This window comes from Bactrocera oleae, chromosome 2 (genome assembly GCF_042242935.1).
Source record: "Bactrocera oleae isolate idBacOlea1 chromosome 2, idBacOlea1, whole genome shotgun sequence".
Taxonomy (NCBI): domain Eukaryota; kingdom Metazoa; phylum Arthropoda; class Insecta; order Diptera; family Tephritidae; genus Bactrocera; species Bactrocera oleae.
In genome coordinates, this window is record NC_091536.1 from 14,816,788 (window position 1) to 14,836,162 (window position 19,375).

Below are 19,375 nucleotides of genomic sequence, written 5' to 3' on the forward strand. Positions count from 1 at the left end.
ATTCCACAATGAAATTTGCAGCGCTTTTGATTATATAACTATATTTAGTACTTCCTTTTACGTTTTATTTTTAACTTGGACCTTTCTACTTTGGTTTTAGTTAGAAATTATAAATTGTAATAAAGATAGTAAAGTAGTACTAGATTAGTGGACCTTGGACCTTTCTACTTTGGTTTTAGTTAGAAATTATAAATTGTAATAAAGATAGTAAAGTAGTACTAGATTAGTAAACACTGATATAAAATTAAAAACTTGAAAGTGAAATTTGAAGCTTCACCTTACGCCTGCAGTGTTGAGGAAGTAATATCTGCATAGTGTTTACGGAATAATAAACTACGCGCTAAATATTTTGCAGCACTAGAACAATAAAGAGCAGTAAGTTCTGAATGGTATACAACCATTTGTTTTCTTTCAAGAAATCTCCCACTCACACACATTGACTGCAACAACTGAGCACTCAAAACATCGATTTGTTGAGTCATTAACCGTATAGCCCTGACTTGGCACCGAATAACTTCTTTTTATTCTCGTACGTAAAAAAAAATTAAGACGCCAACGTTTTTCGACCCCTGAGGAGTTAGTGGATGCGTTCGGAATGCATGTTTCGGATATACTTTAATCAGAGTGCTAAATGTGCTTCGCAAATTGGTTCACCTGGAAGAACATATTGTATCACAGTCACTGGTTTTCAAGTCGTAAGAATAGTTTGTGCAAACACTAGCTTGAAATTGATGTAAAGAAATATCTGCAGTATCTAAATATAAGTTAAAGCTAGCTGGATGGCTCTAACGAATATAGTTTGCGCTCCCCTTTCAAGTGCATATCTGACATGACAGCCAGATATATTGGGAACTTTCGAAACTCTGATTTACGAAACAATTCAGATAATAACACTCATGAAAAGTAGAGTTTCAATCTCATGTTGTACCATAAGAAACATAATATCAGTACTTATGTATGTGCTAAAACGTTCAACAGAGTTTACTAAGCTTCTATTCTAATACACTTGGGGGAATTTTCCTTAAAGCTTATCACAAATTTAACTCACTTGAGCTACCTTACATTATATTGAAAAACACATACTTTTTTGAATTCTTGAATGTTGAGTTTAATGTCTGTCTCTGTGTAATGCAATCAGTAGACAAGCCAGCGTAACTAATCATACAACCGTAGCTCACCTAACCAACCATGCAGGCAAGAGGACACAATGACTACATGACCGTAGACTTTAAATGCACTCACTATATATGTATATAAGACATGTCGCAATGTCGCATCTATATGTGGCTTTGCCTGTGTGCTAACTGTGCCTTCATCTACTACATATACAAATGAAGAGTTACCGCTTACCATCTGCTTATCACGCGTTGCAAAGTGGTATTGGTGCTTGTACGTTGGTCCTTAGCCTCATGGATTCCTATTTGATGGTTAACGCTTCATGATAACCTAGTTGCTATCTATTGCTGTTGGTATACTCATTGTTGGATTGTAGCCGTAGTTGCGCTTTGGTCACAGTGTTGCCATCACAGTTTGTTGAATGGTGATTATGTTGACATTGCACTAATGCCATGGACGCACCCACACATGTGCGAACTTTAGGGTGAGATGAATATACTGGCGATTACTGGTACAAATGAGAAATACAAAAGAATGTTCACTAAAAATTTGTAAATTATAAGTACGAGTACATAGGGAGTAAGATCGCCCCAAACTTGAATACGGCTAGTCGTTATTTATTTATCGAATTAATAACCGTTAATTTCTGAATTATACAGGCTCAGAGGGATCATGTCTACCTTAGCTGCGCAACGAGAACACGTGAATTTCAGTCATAGGCACGTCCTTTTAAATTTAGACTAAGATGAAGTTTTTCAGCTCGGCAGGTCTTATAAAACATCCCATTATAGTAAGTAAACTTTCAAAATAGACAACTAAACCCTTTTGAGCAAGTCAAGCGACCAGTCGTATAATTATATGTGACCATATTTTCCATGTTTTATATCTCAAGAGATTAGAAAAAATTTCCATAGTTATTTAGCCTTACTTTGGTTGCTCCTGAAATCCTTATAGTTTTTAATACTTTTCATAGTCTTTCTCAGATCTCACTAATGAAACTCTCTCGTACATATTTTTTCGAGGGTTAAATATAAAGTTATCAAACTGAATTTTTCAAAATATTCTTTGATCTCTAAAGTTTTCTTCTCACCCTAATACCAATGATTGCCCACCACAAAGTTCCATGCTGGGCGTGTTCCTATGTCTGCTATGTCGGATGAGAGCTCGGTCTTCGCACTGACATGTGGGGGCGTGTGTGAGAGCTCATCATGCAACGTACAACAAATTTTGACGTTTATTGTCTTGAGTTAAATGAAGGATTTATAGAAATGGCAGATATGCCGTTGTTAGCTTTGAAGGAGTGAAGTATTGAAGAGCTGATGACTGTTGTTCTTAGTCCTCGTTTTGTTGGCAAGCTACTGGTCGGCCCTACTGGTTGTTCGTCGGCTTCATGTGACTTGTGTATTAGTGGCTCAGACTGTAAATCTCACAGCGGGTTGTGGCTAAAATTGAGCGCTGCCAAAAAGCAAATAACTGCAGGCAGCATTTTGGCAAGACCGTTGTGTGTAACAGTGGCACTTGGTTGGCGGAGTTTCAGTTAAATGTGTGTGTGTGTGTATGTAAATATGTAGTCAGTGTTTGTAAAAAGGTTGTGTTACTCGGGGATTGTTGAAGTTGAATTGTTAAATCATGGTTGCTGGTTTTGGTGGGATTTGTTGGTTGTATTCACTTAGTTGATGGCCTAGTCGCTCGGTTAGATTGGCTTAAACTGAAATCCCACGTTTACTTCCTTTGCTTTCCTTTACGCTTATTCTATTCTATTTTTACTGGCGATTATTCGTTGTGAAAGACAATGTGACCCGCTGGCTGGCTCTTATTTTCATTGTTATGTCTAATTTTTTGGGCGTTTCTCACTGTGTTATTGCAGTTGGCTAATGCAAATTTAATACAAATATTCACGTATTCACTTTTATACAGTAATGAAAATATATACCTATGCCTGAAAATAAAAATTCTGGTGAAAATGGAAAAACGCTAACTTGTTGGGGAGTCTAAAATCTGTAGAATTATAATAGCAAAAGAAAACAATTTCGTAGTGGCACAATATTTTTATAGAGATATTATAGGAGTTAGTGAGGTGTAGTAATTTCTGCTGTTGCTACATTGTTATTGTACAAGTGGGGCAGATATATAATAATATAAGTATAAAGCCACAGATAATCACTAAACCAAAGTGAGTTCACATTATTAGAATGTATTCACTTTTTTCTTCTTTTATATTGGCGCTGTAAACGATTTTGACCGAGACCACAGTATTATGCCATTCTTTTACTCCTTTCCCAACTTGCTGTTAAACACACATCGATAATAGAGAGGTCATTATTTTCTGTAGAAATTATCAAATCATTACTTCCAGAACTGAAATATTCAGCACATATTTTGAGGGTATTTGAAGAGCCACACCCGGTTGTCTCTGATGGAAGAGTCGAAACAGTAGATCTGTTCCAAAAAAGGGGAAGACCATCATCGTAATATTCACAGTTTTATGGCATTTACAAGATGTGATCTGATGTTGTCTCGAGAAGGACTAAACAGCTCTACTAAGTCTTCTCGAGAATAAAAAAACGCACGCAAAACGCTTATACCTTGAAAGGGTATATTACGTTTGCCATGAAGTTACCCAGAAGGAAACGTTGGAAACCCTATAAAATATATGTGCATGCCCGTCTGTATATACGCTAATTTGTCCTCAAGTTTTTGAGATACCACCGTAAAATTTTGCACACATCCTTTTCTTTCCAAGAGGCTGCTCATGAGTCGGCCCAGAAGATATCGAACAACTATGCAAATATCTGCCATACAAACTGAACGCTCGGAATCAAATTCTTGTATGGAAAACTTTTTTATTTGACAAGATATCTTTGCAAAATTTTGTACGGATTATTATTCAAGACAATGCTAAAATATTTGAAAAAAATTTCCAGATCGGACGAGAAGCATATTGATGCCATACTAATTATACGTTCAAATATAAAAATTTGTGAAGGGTATTCTAGCTTCGGTGCAGCTGAAGTTAATGGTTTTTATTGTTTTATTGTCATTTTGTAAATCTTTAATATATGGTCTCCTTCGATAAGTTTCTTTTGAAATTTGGCATAGCTTGAAAGATGTGCATTGTGCTTTCTCGTTGGAAGCCTGAATGGGAAAATTGATTTTGTAGATACATAGTATTAACTACTTTAATTATCCGATCATTTGTTGTGTGAAAGCATTTACGGCTCCAACACTCGTATTGTTCTTTAATAGGTCTATAGTTGTCCTTAGACATCTATAATAAGCCTGCAAGTTTACCTTCAGATTTTAGTTGAATTTTGTTTCTATAATATATAGAAAACTTTAGTAACTTAGTGTCTGTAACTTTTTGGTAGAATTTCGCACAATTATCGTATATGAAAGCATCTGTTTAACTGTATATATATACATATATGTACATCCATAGCCAATGCTCCTCACCTGAAAAGAGAAACACTCGTATAATGGCATTGCATATACTTTGTATACTCTTTATATACTTTATATACTCAAACGGTCGCAATCCATTGAAGTTGCAACGTCAAGTTGCAACCACAAGTGCAAAACTGCTCTGCTAAATGGTGCGTGTCAATGCCGACGGCAAAAGAATCAAAAGTTTCAACGCTGACCTTTTACAACGCAATCAACAAACTGCAAACTGTCGCCTCTCTACTTGTTCCACCTCAAACCATTTTCCTTTTAACCCATATTCGCAGATGTTTTAGTGTCGCACCTGTAGTGCGAGTACTTGTTCGCTATTTCGGTTAGTTCTGCAAATTCAACGGTTTACTTACCCACATCCGCTTGCCCTCATTTTCAACGAGTTCGGTTGCAGTTTTTGTTTTCATTTTTGTCGCAATTTCTAAAATTTTCAGTTTCAGTTTGAGTTTTAATGTCCTCGAAAAATTATTTTACGCAAAACCAGACAAAGTAAGAGGCATACATATTTATGCATGTACAACCAATCTCCTACAAATAGTTGCAACTTTTCAATATTAAGTTTTCGCAACAACACCACTCCCTCTACAAGCGTAATAGTGCCAACCAAAAAGCAATGTTCAATGTGCAACCTGCAATCTGCCAACAGGCGCCAGCTGCCAGCAACTTGCAACGTACAACGTTTGTAGCGTAAACCTGATGTTCTAGGTTTCTCTTTAGTTTGTAATGCAATTGGAATCTTTTAATTACTTCTTTGTTCGAACAGTTAGTTTGTCTGTTTTTTTGACAGCACTCGAGTATGAGCTAACGCTTCGTCTATCGTGAGTACCTCTGTCTTCGTTTTCCCTGCTTGCTTGCGTCATTAGTTAATTCAGCGGTTGGTTGGCTGCTGGGCAGGCATGAAATGATAAAAAGTTAAGTTTTCAGAGAAGTTGCACTTTCAGATTTATCGATCCAATAAAATATTAGTGAAGTCATCCAAATGCGTCCGATAGTTGTGTTGAGTTTCTGATTAAATAAGTTACTTTGTTTAAAATAAATGTAATTAGTCGTAATGGCCGGTGACTACATGATTACTTAATCTGGCATGCACGTTCCCGCAGTCTGTCGGTGTGTACAACTTTTGCGACAAATGAATGTTTCAAATAGTGTATGATTATGAGTTCAATTAAGTCTGCAGTCGGGTGTTAAACAAGGCGTATTATTAAGTCTGCAGTCGGGTGTTAAACAAGGCTTTTACAGTTTCAAATACATATTGGTCAATTTTCACTCTTTGTGCTGCTTTGCATTTTCTAGACATCATCATATATTTCCTTTTATCTTCACTGATTTGTAGGCCATTTTGGCTAGCTGCCACTTCAATGTCAGCGAATAGTATAGTTATATTTAATATGTGTCTAGTGTGTCACTTATTCCAAAATGGCACAGCACAGATGATAGCGGGTCTCCTTGACTTACTCCAGATTTAATTCTGCAGGATTCGGACTTACTGCCTTGTATCATTACTTTTGATATGGCTTTGCGTAAGGACACCATTACAATCTACTAAGTTTTTCTGGTATTTTGCATTTCGGAAATGTTACCTTATTACAATCGTCTGGCAGCGATTCAATTTTCCAAATCAATGTCGTCGGTGATAAAGTTTCTCAAAAAGCAGAATGCTTGAGTTTCTTTTGAGTTCAGCTGTTATATTATCCTCCATAGGCAAGTTGAAGTTTTTCATGTCTTTGATCGCTTCTCGTATTTATTGCAGTGATGGTGGTTGTTCATTGGAATAGCCAGACATTGCATTGTTCGGACGCATTATGCTCAAGTTCGTGAGCAAATCAAACCCGCCAGCATTCAACAGCTGATCGACGAAGGAGTAGAGCTGAAACTCACTAAATAAACCCAACATCACAGAAAAACTTCTCAATATATCGTATGAGGTTTCCAATTTTTGATTACGATCACTGTAAATGAATTAAAAACTATTCATTTGTGGCTTGTTACTGGATTAGACCCTCTCTTGATGCGCTTGTCAATATATAGGCGGACGGAAAGTCTTGAAAACTATTTGGAATTGCGACAACTGTTTTTCAGTCTAGTAAAGGATTGCGTGTTTGTTGGTTTGTCTGGGTTTATGGTGTCTTTAACAAAACACGAACTTCTTAGGTTAATTTACGGTGTCTGCTATATTTCAAATATAAGACAAAGAGATAACATGCACAGTAGGGTGGTTCATAAAACGGATATTTTTTTTTCGCTTCGTACTTTGAAAAATAGGTTAAAAGGGGTTAGATACCTCTACGAAAACCTCTGCATGTATGAGCCCTTAAGCGTAACGGAAAGGTTCTCCCCCTTGCAGCTTTCTATTTTTTCTTATTTTCAATCTTACGATTTTTCGCAGGCCTAACCGTTTAAAGGATATTAACAGTTGAAGTTGGACTATTTTAAGCCAAATTTGTTTTTTCTTTTGAATTTTTTTACTCAATGAAAATAAAATTATTTTAAATTGCAAAACTCACAGTTTTGAAGGAAATTTACTGCTAATTTTTGATTTAGTTAAGCATTTACGAGATATTCATCGTCAATGCCCATCAAAGGGAAACAAAAAATACCATTTTTGTAAAACAGTAAACTTCTTACAGGACTATCTTAGAAACATCAATCAACCACTAAGAGTGGGTAAATATATATATATATATATATCCCGAAAATTTTATAGAAAAATTAAGTTACAAAAAGTGGATGTCAACCGAGTGTAAACATATGTTAAAGGAAAAATGGCGAAATGCTGCCAAATAGGAAGAAAATAGCAGAGAGATGGCTGAACTTTTCAAAGAGCTGTTGAATGCTGGCGGGTTTGATTTGCACACGAACTTGAGCATAATGCGTCCGAACAACGCAATGTCTGGCTGTCCCAATGAACAACCACCATCAATGCAAGAAAAACGAGAAGCGATCGAAGACATGAAAAACTTCAAGTTGCCTGGGAAGGATAATATAACAGCTGAACTCATAAGAAACTCAAGCATTCTGTTTTTGGAAAAAATTTATCACCGACGACATTGAGTTGGAAAATTGAATCGCTGCCAGACGATTGTCATAAGGTAACATTTTCGAAGTGCAAAATACCAGAAAAACTTACTAGAATTGTAAAGATGTCCTTACGCAAAACCATATCAAAAGTAATGATACAAGGCAGTAAGTCCGAATGCTGCATAATTAAGTCTGAAGTAAGACAAGGAGAGCCGCTATCATCTGTGCTGTGCCATTTTGGAATAAGTGACACACTAGACACATATTAAATATAACTATACTATTCGCTGACATTGAAGTGGCAGCTAGCCAAAATGGCCTACAAATCAGTGAAGATAAAAGGAAATATATGATGATGTCTAGAAAATGCAAAGCAGCACAAAGAGTGAAAATTGACCAATATGCATTTGAAATTGTAAAAGCCTTTACTTAGCTGGGCTTCGAACTCAGTAGCGATAATTAAACAAGCCGGAGTACTGAAGATAGAATTCAAGCCGTCAATAAGCCTTATCTCTAATGTAACTGTTCAAATCAAAGCTACTAAATAGGTAATATAAACTGACCCTATACAAAACAATCATTCGACTAGTTTTATGCTAACGAGGCAGACCAAACTGCAAGTCTTCGGAAGAAAGGTCCTAATAAAAATCGGTATGGTCCTGTGATACGTTGGAGCAATATAAATTATACATTTTCTACTCTACCGATACTTTTGGATCCATAAATCGGTTACCAGACTTTTAATGTATGGACCTGGATAACAGAATATTATCTTAGATCTCTAAGATTTCAATATCTTGCTTCCGAGTAGATAGTGGTATGTATACAGACGAAGCTTGTTCCAATCTACTATGTACTAGAAATATTTTACAAACATAAGTAAGTGGAAGCGATTACCAATTAAAGCGTCGAAAATTCTTTAAATGAAAGAACTAGTTCCTTATACATAGTCACATTTGAATAGATAGTATTGGGAATACTTTTGATAGAAACCAAGTTCTCTTTAAGATTCAAAGTACTTGTACCTGCAGGATCTCACAGATGACATGTTAAAGCACAAGAAATAGCAATTACGAAATAAGTTCCCACTTCAAATAGAAATGGCCCGGTTGAAAAGCTCCTAATCATTATGTGTGTATTGTTCTCACCATTTGCACATTTGTTGACGATCTTGTTTCGCCACTTCAAACTTATTACTGCAGTAATGCTCGAACATATTTGAAAAGTGGCAATTATTTCTGCATTCACAGTGGTATGGCAGCTGCAAAGCGAGAAGTACATATATATATGTAAAACTTTAAGACCGAAGCTTATGTGGTATTACACCAATGAAATACAATGTTTAAAGTATTCAATTTGCCATTGTGCAGAGTATTTTTGTGTTTTGTAATATTCTGATGAGTTTGCGCACAGCGTTTGCCACGCACTTCTACATATAAACACATATTAATTTCAGTTAAGTTAGTCCATGCGCTGTGCGAAATGAAGACACGCAAGCCAAAGAGGAGAGCTCACTGCTTGCTTTTTGTTTTTTGTCGCAATTGAAATCCCTAATGCAATTTAAAATGCTCAAATTATCTTAGGAGTTGGTATAAAGTGGATCTCTAGGCGGCGGAGGTGCAGATGTTTCCGTGGCGGTAGCATAAAGTTTACAGTACAAGGAGGCTACTTCCAGGCACATAAATATATAAGAAAGACACTTGGGGGAAGGTTGTAAGGCGGGCTCGGAAACGACAGCACTGAAGAGGGCAATACGAGTTTGTGTGGAGAGTTTTGTTTGAAATGTTGAACTTTAATGGAGCAGTAAAAGCTTTTTGTTTTTTATTTTCTTTGGTGCGAATTGCCTCATTTAAGACTATACACAGCTGTTGAGTGTGTGAAAGGGTAAGCGGTAACAAATCCAAGCGATGGACCACCAATGAAGAATAAAACATATTATATATAACAGAGTTCATCTCGCCGATATGGAAGGAGTTCTCACTGAGCACTATCTAATGAGAACTCATGCGGTACGGCTTAGAATACTACCCTATGCTAGTTGTCAAAGTTGTATGGAAGAGGGTGAGGTGGACACATCCCGGCATTTGTTCCTCCACTGTCCGGCTTTTGCTAGGCTGAGACTGAAACATCTCGGTAATCTCACTTTCGGCAGACCAGAAGGCCGAAATGGATATTGGCCGGGGTTTTTTGATCTAGCTTATAGGAGTTTTTAGGTACCACAACGCACCGGTGTTTTAAGCTGTCCAAGTGTGATCCTTCTTAGGATCGAACTCCTAACCGAATTTATAAGGCGTCTGGGGTCATAGCGGGCATTATGCCGCCTGACATAATTACAATAAAACTCTAAAGAGTTTACGACAAATCCGAAAAAAGGTAGAAACCAATATGTGAGTGACAGAGGCGATGTGACATAGCATAAAAAGAAAGGGGGACGTACGATCTAATCAAAAATGTGTAGCCCTGGGTGGAGAGAAAGCACAGCGTGACTGATTACTACTTGACACAATTTCTGACCAGACACGGATGCTTCAGATAATATCCCTTTAAACACGGTCACGATGATCTGTTCCAGATTGTTCTTTCTGCGGTTATGACAGCGATAGCGCGCAACACATTTTCTCTACCTGCCCGAAATACGAAGTGGTGACAACAGACATAGAGACCTTTATAAAAGAATGTGTGGCTTCAGAAAATCTTGTGCTTTTCATGATATATTGTAAACTGGTGAGGAATAAAGTGAAAATGTGTTCCACAATTGCTTTTCAGAAATTGAGAAGAAACGAAAGTAACGCAGTGGCCAAAACAAAAGAACTAGCGAAGAGTAGACCAGAAAGGTGTCCTCAAAGAGCCAATCTTGGCTGAGCTTGTTCTTGTGCAGAAATGCCTATCGTTAGACCAGTGAACTGCAGTCAAATCTTGGGACATAAATGTGAAATACGAATTTGTAACAGTATTTTTTGATACTATGTCAGGTTAAGATTATACTAGAATTGAGTTGCTATTGTTAGTAATTAACATACCATACAGATATACGCACAATAATTAGGATCGTTTGAATTATTAAGTGTTTGAGAAAAAAAGATTTGCTCAAAAGGTAAAAATATAAATTCAGATACACTTTATCACTAGCACGGTAAATAAAGAAGTGGATTTTTTTATTTTGGTCCCTATACTTTAACCCTTAAGGTCCACTTAAAGTTATAAGATATTCCTGTATAAACATATTTCAGACTATTTGGCTAATATTTGCACAGAAGCTTTAATACCCTTCACAACTACAAAGGTTTCTTTCAAGAACTTCGATCGATATCTAAAAAAACTGAGAGACTAGTTCGAGTAAATGCAGACAGACAGACGGATTTACTGAAAATCATCGATGGACGATTTCGCTCGATGTGGTTTATAATCGAAATCGGAATTTGTTTTCCTGAAATTTATTAGCATACATTGAACCATTTTAGCTTATGTAGCGCACAGTAAGTAAATAAAACTACAGCCGAAGACGAAAAGTAGCGAAGTTAGTATGAACGTATCGATATCGCTAGAAAAAATTTCGTGCAGACTGAATATCCCTTAAAACCGTTTACCTTAAATATAAATTGTATCTATTAATTACGCCTGCAGGTATTTTTGTTAACTCTACGAAATCTTAAAAGCTTCAACGAATCAAACTCATTTTCAACGTTACATAGCACGAATATTTATTTTTCCCGTACTTCGCAGATAGAAATGCAAATATTTTGTTCATTTTGAAAGCGTGCATACATGCACACGTACTTAGAAACGCACTTAATGAAATTCAATTGCTCATTTGCTAGAATGCTATATTTGAGTACGCGCTTGGATGAAGGTTTCGATGTAAGTATTTATAGACGGTTGGTGGATGGCAAATAGGTATATTAATAGCAACGAAGGTTTCGAACCCCCAACGAAGCGCGTAAAGTAAGATTCTACCATTAAGCAATATGTTTTTGTAAACACAAATTCCAGTAATTAACACCAGCACACAGTGGTTTCGCTTGTTTGGGAGCCATGGCCATAAATACTTTTAGATCAGATATCGTTTTGAAATTTTTACCAGAAATCTATAAAAATATGATAAATATATCATAAAAAATTGGGCACATCGGGCGACCATGTCTTACAGCTCCTTTAGTAACAGTCAGTAACGGATCGATACATTTTTTAATTTTTTCATTTTAAGGAAAACTGGGCGTAATAACACTATACAAAAGAATAATGCACACTTTAAAGAATATTCGCAATTTAATTACTTTCCTTTTTTTACACATTTTTTTTTATTTTTTTTGGTGTCTGGGTGAAACCACTGTGCAGCAGTTTGATCAACTTCTAGAGATTTGTAATACGAGGTCGCTGTTTTGAGAGCGCAACACAACTCCAACAAATATGTTTTATGGCATGTTTAGTAAATGCATTCGTTTCCTAAAATTCCTCCTTCCTAAAATGTGCTTAATAAACTTTAACGATACTGATAATAAATTAAGAGCATCTCCGCCTGCCAAGGTACATATATTTCAATGGCTTCGAGCTTTCTAATATTTCTTTGTTGCTATTTGATGATAAAATTTCAAAGGCTTCCAAATCCCTCGTAATTTAAATATATAAGTACATACTTCACACCCTACTTTCGTCAACGTTATACTATTTTGTGTTGTCAAAGTAACTAATTAAATTAACACCTCAACTCATTCTCTTGCACATCAAATTAAATCACCTTTTTGTAATCAGATCCGTTTTCTTTTACACATACAACGCTCCAACTACTTTCATATAATAACTCATTCCTGTTTATACAATGGATCTGTATAGATTGCCTGCCATTTCGTTCATTTCATTTCCATGCCATCTACTTCCCAGCGTGCCGTCGTGCCGTCCACGCCGAAAAGCTTGACTCCGTTGCATGGTTTCCGCGTGACTTGAATAATTTTCATTTCATCAAGTAATCGCATTACTTTTCATACAGAGTAGTACTCATGCAAAAATATAAGTATTATTGTATATATGTTAGGCATTCATATAAATAATTCTCATGAAACTTTGATTAGAGCTTTTATATACATGTATTTGCTTATACATTTTCAAAATCGAAGTATTGTAAGTTACCATAAAGAAAGTTGTGTAGTTCTACTGCTCGAAACTCAAAGGGAAAAATTCGGCTTGACAGCAAACTCCTTAATTGCTTACGAAATATGTTTTTGGTGAAAATGTTAATTTTTGTAGGGAACGAATCGGACTGCAAATACGTCTATGGTACGTCCATATGACAAGATTTTCAGCTATAACAAATAATTTTCTTTGACTAGTTCACGTATATACAGAAAAACGGATAGACAGACCAAAATGACTATTTTATAGGGTTTCCAAAGTTTCCTTCAGGGTGTTACAAACTTCATGGCAAACTTAGTGCTTAGCAAACAGTGTTTATGTTCAGGGTATAATTATCGTAATTGGACGAGGTATGAGTCAAGCTCTGAGAGTGCGAATTTGAGGACCTTTGTGGTTGTGGATGACTTTATACCGAAAATATCGATCAATCTGTAAGCCATTTTAATGAAATTGGTAGGACATACTAATGTGACGTGGTGCTAAAAATTGATAGAATGGTCCCTCTTGTCCCCATATAACAATTTTTTTTACTTTCAAACTGCATAATATGGGTTGGTACCGCAAATAGATGAAATCGGTCTATGAATTATGGCAAATATAAAAATTTCCTTTTTCATAGTAAAATATCAATTAAAACGCGTAATTTATATTCTAAATATTGCCGAATATACCGGATAATGTATAATATCTACGCCCTACCTCGGTCACTGAATGTTCTCTGCAGAGCTTCAGTTATCGGCATTATTGCCAACTAAATATCGGCAATATTAATTTTGTGTATTCCTTATAAAATCGAATATGCATCCTTAGTGAGAAATCATTAAATGTTATTATATTGGCACTCAGCTAAAAAAGAAAAAATTAACTAACTTAAATCGCTTTTAATCATAATTTACAGTCGAAATAATTTGCTGCTCAACAATGTCACAATTACATCAATATTTACTCAAGTACAACATAATTATCATTGTGTTTGTTTGAGCGCGTTTTCTCAGCGCACCTTAACTGCCAATTTCAACACACAGTTCAACTTAACGGTATTTGCATTACACTTGAAGCACAATAATGACAGTCAACCACTAAAGCATTTCGCAGCGCAATGTCACTTAATGATGTGCATGGAAACCACACTTCGGCGTGCGTACGTAATGAATGTTAGATAACAATTTACGATAACTTAATCGAAGTAGCGAAATTTAATTAAAATACCTGACATTGGGGTTGGAATCAATTTTTGAAATGTGTAGGGTGATGTATTTTAATTAGTTTAAAGTTCGTTTGTAGGGAGATGAAGATATGCGCCATTATCTAAACATACTTATATACGGACACCTTGGGGTAGTAATCAGATTTCACTTAGGTCAGTGAATTGTGCGAATGGGCTTAATTAATAAGTCATGAATTTTCATTAAAATAAAATGCTCAAATGGCAAACATTTTTGTAATTTACTGCACAACAACCAAAAAGTTTTGCTGATTTTTGTGAAAAGCACAGGAAATTGATATTTTTAATGGACTAACTGTCGTCTGAGTCCGTTGTTCTTATTTATTATGATTAGTGAACTCGAAGTTAACTAAAGAGTGAATAATCATTAAAAGTAATGAAAATAAAGAAAAAACAATAAACAACGTTAACTTTGGTCTACACGAAAGCTATCATACCTTCATACCTATAAAAGAGCTTTTCCTGTTAGATCTTTTCAGGCTTAAAACCAAAGTAGTCAGTTGCTGGTTGAGACCATATAAGTCTGCTTTGAATTGTTATAAACTCGGAAAAGTCTCGGAGAACCAAAAAAACTTATAGAACGAATTTTGATAACAAAGCTGTTATTCACTGATTATTGAAAATTGTATTTGTATATTCTATGTGTTTCTCATAACTTAATTTTATCGAACGATTGTTTCTAAAAGTTATAGACCTTGAACAGAGTCAGTAAATAACTTTTTAATGGAGAAAATTCGCATAAGCTTGGCTTTGGAGTATATTACTTATTATATAAAAAAAAAAACTGTCTTATTTCATGTGTTTTTGCGTACGTTTCACCTTCTGTGGCTAACGTACATACATATGTATGTTACCGTATTCACGTAAACTGCATTTTGTACTGACGGCAATGATCTAAGAGAATGAGGAAATGTTGGAGTTGTGGCTCACGAATGTGACACTCGGGTAAATTGCATGCCACCAGGCATGAATGTCACCTGTCTGACATTAGACTTGATATGTAGATATGTAGATAGGTGTTATTATGTTTAACATAACGGCTACATATGCACATGTCATATGCGTCTTACTTAGCTGTAGAAACTATAAATTATAGGTAATGTTTTTTTTCGCGCAAAAACAAGGTACTAGCACAAACAATTTCTGAGTTGATCGTTCACATTGCAATGGTACGTCTTGTGGTATCTGTGATAATCTACTTCCGATTTGATTGACTACTCAAAGAGTGTATTAAAAAACAAAATAGTTTTTTGTCTGGTCTACTGGTCCTTAGTAATGTCGAGTAATGTCAGATGAATGACGTCAACGCTATTTGCGAACTTTAAGAGCGACTTGATATCTTATTTTGATACTTCATCTAGTCCCTTGAACTGCAAAGCTTCTAGATATCCATGATGAGTTCTAGGTAAGGCTGGACATAAGAATAGGAGCTGTTCCAGCGTTTTTCTCATGTCAATTTCTCTGCACTTTCTGCATGTATCGTCGTTACTTATGCCCATCCGGATTGCATGTCATGCCAGTAGAATGTCACTAGGTTAACAACCGTCTTGCATTCCTTTCGAGACCGTGTGAGTAAAAAGCATGCGTGTTTTCCTTCGAGGCTCTTGAGCTCATGATCTTGGCGACCCTGCATGTCCTCTCATTCTCTATCATTGTATATCGATTTTAGTGACTTAGTTCTTATCGGTCTCGATATGCATTGAACAGCGAGTCGTTGTATCCGCTTTAACGACATCTGTATGAAATTTTACTGACAGCGGTCAACCACACCAAAGCACCGTAAAACAATATTAGCTTGACTACCGCTGTGTAACTCCTATGCATGGCATAAACAACTGGCCTTTTTCACTCCCTCCTCCATATTGAGTTTTCACATCAGTTTGCTATCCAAAGTTACTCGGGTGTTTCCATGTCGGGATTTTGTACCTCCTTGTAAGATTAACATACCAGTTCTATCGGCATTTAGCTCTAGATTGGCCAATATCGCCCATCGGTGAAGAACGCTTAGAGCGTTGTCCATCACATTACTGATTGTGCCTTGGTACTTCCGTGCGTTCGATTCAACTTCTTTCAGAAGCTCATTAGCTACAAGTGACCATAGGATACAAGTATACATATAGTTGCTATAAGAAATGCACCTGTGAAAGGTATTATAGCTTCAATTCAGCTTAAGTTCATGTGTTTTTCTTCTTTTTTTATGTACTTCATATATGTACAAATGTATTTGATAACTACCTATACCATATATGCATTAAAAACGCTTCAAAATTGTAATAAATACCAAATATTTGCAATGTTTTTATACACAGCATAAAACTATTCCAAATTTTAGTTTGCTACATTAAATATTTCAGCAAAAATTCGAAATGTGCTTATACAAGTATGTTTAAGTTATGTAAGTACAATATGATAGCTTTTGATTTGTTTCAGCACTTGATATTTAATTTGCTAACTGCGCGGCTGGAAAGTCCGTCAAGTGTAAGCTGTGCAAAGTTACTAAAAAAATCAATGCAATTGTTTATTGGCTTTATGTGTTTGCTGACTTTTCATGTCATTGAATTTAACATGTAAGAGTGTCGGCTATAATGCTCTTTACGTCCGAATCCGTTCAGTTTCAATCAATGACAAAGTGGGTTAATCCGTTTACTTCAAAATGTCAAAGGATCAATATGCAGAAATTTGGTTTGATGCACAGTGTTATTTTCTTATTTATTGTTGTATAAACAATCAATGTAAGCTACAACTAAATTAATATCAAGTATGTAACTCAGTTATGTCAGGAATGTGTTGAGAGTTAGCTGTTGTCGAGCGTTAAAAAGTTGTTTGTATGTAGCCGATATCTATTTCAGCATAAACATGTAACTATTGCAGGATTTTAAACCACAAATATTATATCTATAATATAATTAAATTGTCATATTTCGGAATTAATTTCTTCATTAATTATTATTTGGTCTATTTTTTTGTATACAACAACGGTCAAGTGGCTCTTTGTGCCGCATTTTCCATTACTTTTTCGAGCATCTCGACGATCCGACATAAAAATGACACACCCTATTTTTAAATAGGTTTTTGATTGTGTTCTTCAAACTGAACAACAACAGTTCATAAGCTAGTGAATAACTGTTAACTCAAAATATTATAATTGAACAATAGGCCTCTTCAAGTTTGACAGTTGTTCAAGGTATATTTAACAGTCTTCTTAAGTGTGGGTTTGTTGTTTCTATTATTTATATAAATTGTCTCTATACCCAAAATGAAAATTGAGATATTATTGTTTTTTAAACAATTTCTGACTACTCAAGACAATTTATCATACACTTTGTACATTTCTCTACAAAATTACTTTAAAGGAGTCTAGAGGTTGTTGGAAAATTACTCTGATATCTACATTTTTTTGGGAACATGAGTGACCCCTCTTTACAACATACAGTATAGATATGGACCTTCAAGACAGCAATTTAGTTGTATATCGCTATAAAAGTCAAAAGAGATAGTTTTACTAACAATACAATATCTGTTCTTCAACAAACTGGTTTCTCTTTTCGAAATTCTTGTAGCGTCTTAAATAAGTTCACAACATCTTTAAACTATTTTCTTTAGAAGTATTAATAAAATAAAATTGATATGAAATTAAAGGGATTTGGGATTAGGTGCACGAGTTCAAGTTTGCTAAGTAATGTTGGAAAGATTCACCTCTTTTGACAGCTACTTCTACTCGTAACAGAAATACTTTCATCTAGGTGAATATATTAGTGAGCAATATTATAAACAACAGAGTTTATTTATTATTATTTAATCATACTACTTTAAAGATCATCAAATATGTAAATCAATTCGCTAAACTCCTGGGTTTGAGTATAAAACTTTTGCTTTCCACATAAATTTCGGCTAGCCATAAATATGCAGCATAATAATGCTATAATTTTTTTTAGACTTATTTTGGATTCAGCATGTACATGTGCCTGCTCTCATTACAAAAATACTAGCGGTATTGCACAGCCAAATAATTAGCAACTCTATAATGACTGGGCTGTAATAATTGGATAATTTCTAACACATCCACTTCCCTCATAAGGTGCAAGGAACAGAAGGCGGGTGTGTATGACAATAAACATTGCACACCTAGACCGTGATCTATACACATACACAAACGCACATATTTAGGTAATCACCAATTACGCATCGCTGGGTACTTAGGTCCTCAGTACCAATAATAACAGTGTGGATACTCGTATGCACCTGCATAAGTAGTAGAATGGCAGCCTTCCTTACAGATTTAGTAATTTCGACGCATTCATGGACAATTATTAGGACGGGAATTTAATTACTGCACCAATTGCATTGGAATGGCGGAGCACAATTACAGTCTATGGCGATTTAATTAGTATGGGTTGTTGTACTTTATGGTTTATGAGAGATTATTAAAGTTGTAAGGGCTGTGGATTTTGCATATATTTCTGAACTTAAAAAGTCTTCCATACAAGGATTTGAGTATGATCGGTCAGTTTGTATGGCAGCTATATGCTATAGTTTTCCGATCTGAACAATATCTTCGAAATTTGTAGGGATGCTTTGGATATTAATTTATGCTAAATTTCGTGTAGATACCTCGACAAATAAAAAAAAATTTCATACAAGGACTTGAGTTTGATCGGTCGGTTTATATAGCAGCTACTAATATGTGCCATAGTTGTCTGATATCCGCGGTTTCAACAAATGCTACTTGATGAGTAAAGAACGTATGCAAAATTTCATATTTATATCTCAAAAAATATACAAACGGACAGACAGACGGACGTAACTACAATAAAACGATTCAGCTCATCACGCTGATCATTTACTTTATATATACTACCTTAAAGAATGCTACACGTTTTCTTCTTCATGTTTGTTAAGAACTTTCAGTTGTTGTTGTTGTAGCGGAAGAATTCTGCCGAGTTGACAGTCCTTGGCCGGATAAAATACGGGTCCGTTCCGGTTACATAGACCCGTCTTCGTGGGAACGAAAGAACTTCCAGTAGAAGACTCCGCTAAAGTGAACTAAAGTTACGATGATTTTCGGTAAAGAGAGAGTTAACTGTACGGTAGTTCCTTAACTATAAAGTCTGGTTAACTAAACTTTTCTTCTATAATTATTATTCAACTACATTGATATCACAAAAATTCTAGAGATGTTGTGTCAAATTCTATTTACAACAAATTCATTCATCGTATAATTACTCACAGGCTAACAGCCGCCATTTTATTCCCCAGCGGTTTCGATGGTGCATAAAAGCACTTGCCGAGCTACATGCGTTGCAAATGTTTTTTTACATTTTACATTATACATATATTCTTTTCAATTTTTATTTATTCTTCGCATCTTCCGGCAACATATCTAAGAATATGTGTATTTGCGATAAAACGTTCAGCGTATTCCCATAACACTTTGCC